At 48.6% G+C, this 2037-nt stretch overlaps 1 long non-coding RNA gene across 1 annotated transcript in view; it reads left to right on the top strand.

Annotated features, from left to right (window-relative positions):
- Positions 1–1089, top strand: part of LOC118169384 — a 1939-nt gene extending 850 nt beyond the window's left edge. The window contains exon 2 of the long non-coding RNA XR_004752059.1: positions 408–1089. This is a non-coding gene — a long non-coding RNA (uncharacterized LOC118169384). The remainder of the gene's footprint in view (positions 1–407) is intronic.
- Positions 1090–2037: the final 948 nt, after the last annotated feature.

Genomic DNA, 2037 nt, shown 5'->3' on the forward strand with positions numbered 1-2037 from the left:
AAAAAAAAAAAAAAAAAAAAAAAAAAAAAAAAAAAAAAAAAAAAACCTCTGCTTGGCCAGTGGAGGTGTGATGGTGTGATTCGGGATGTGTCACATTTTAAAATGAAGACTGCTGCTTTGCCTGGGAATTTCGAGCTGGCATGATTTGTACTGTTGCTTTGGCTTTCCTGATCAGAATATTAAGAAACCTGTACCAATGAAAATATTTTCCATGAACTAGTCTTGATGCTGGGATAACTACATTTGTTGGAGATGTTGGATGTTGAAGAAAAAATGCATTTTCCTCTGTAAGAAATTCATACACACAATTGGTCGACTCATTCTGTTTAGGTACACTCGTACTCTAATCTTAATTCTTCCTTTCTGTCATTTTGGCTATTAACACATTTGTTTTCCTCTGAAAGCAGAGCCTCCATGGGACCACAGAACCCAGGAGCTGGGGCTTTAATGCAAGCACCACGTATCCCAAAGGTGCCAGTGCTACACATAGCCACACCACGCTTCTATAGACCAGAAGGCGGGGAAGAATTTGGTGGATGCAATAGCCTGGTGCCTTATTTTTAGCATGAAGCTGTGGAGCAGCAGTGGTTTGAGTTCTGGTTGCCACTTCCCTTTCGGTGTTTGCACCCAGGAAAATAAAAACCTGTGAGATAGACTAAGGTGCTGTCACCCCGTGCTCTTGAAGACTTCACTAGCACCCAGCAACCAGATGAAGGACAGACTCCTTCCAAACCCAGCATGGAAATCAGGCAGGTGACCCCACAACATGGAGAGTTTTGTGCTGGTTTTGTGGGTCCACAATGACGGGAGATGAAGCTAAAGACAAAGGGCTTTTTATTTTTCCCACCAGCCGCAGCAGGATTCAAAAACCCAGCTCCGAACACCAAAAACCCCACAATCCCAAAGACGTATAGGGCATTCCCTTGCCAAGCACCTTCCCCCAGCATCCCTGCACCGTGCTGACGTGGATCACGCGCTCCCAGTGCAGCCCTCCTGCCATAGCAGGGCTGTGGGGATGGAGGTTGATGGGAGGGCTTAATTAATCAGTTAATTAATCCCAAACATTTTAACCCTCCAAATCTCTGCTGCGCTGTAGTTCAGCAATTCGTTCATTAGCAGAAGTTTCTGTTTGTGTTTGAATTTGGATCATTTGGTTTTTCCCCCAAGACAGGAATGAAATATGATGGTGTCATTAAGAGTGTGCGAACGCGTGTGCGTACGTGTGCGTGGGGGACTCTGTGTGTGCGCACACATGTACTGCTGTGGTTGGAGCAAGCTGTGCTCAGGGCTTCCCTGTGCTATCTCTCACCTCTCCTTGGGTCTTCCTTTGCACTGAACGTGTGAGGCTGAAGTCATGGGGACATGGTAAAGCTTCCTTGTTCTCTGTGCATGGGTCGAGGCATCCCAAATGCTCAGGACAGGGACATAGGGTGGCAAGAACGAGGGGAGAAACCTGCCCTGCCTGCAGCCTGCACTGCTTATTTTGGGGTAATTATATGCCTAAAGGGCAGAGGCACACCATGTCCAGCCTCCTGGGACACCAGGACATTTTTCACAGAACTCCACGCTCTTTCTCCATCCCTTTGCTCTGCCTCCATCCCTGTCCCTGGCTGGGCTAGAGATGTGCTTGCCTTACCCACACTGCTGCCTGCACCATGCTAGAGCCACTGTTCCCTGAATTTGGCTTCCTTCCCCTCCCCAGCTGCCCCGGGCACACACACTCCCTGCCCCTTGCTGCCTCTGCAGCATCCCCCCTTGAGACAAGCCCAGCACCACCCGGCTGAAGGACCTCTGGGCAAGGGAGAAGATGTAGGGCTCCAGATCCCAAACATCACAGGAGTGCACTGCACAACCCCATTCTCTGTTTTTTTGTTTGTTTTTACAGTGCATCTTTGTGCCACTTGGCTACAGTAATGAGGCCCCACCTAATTGCCATTCAATAAACTCCAGTTAAATTAACAGCTCCACCCGATGAGCACCAACATCTGCTGTTCACTAGGCAGCCTTTCCTCCCCTCCTCCTCCCTGCATCTCCTTA

Source organism: Oxyura jamaicensis, chromosome 6 (genome assembly GCF_011077185.1).
Source record: "Oxyura jamaicensis isolate SHBP4307 breed ruddy duck chromosome 6, BPBGC_Ojam_1.0, whole genome shotgun sequence".
Taxonomy (NCBI): Eukaryota; Metazoa; Chordata; class Aves; order Anseriformes; family Anatidae; genus Oxyura; species Oxyura jamaicensis.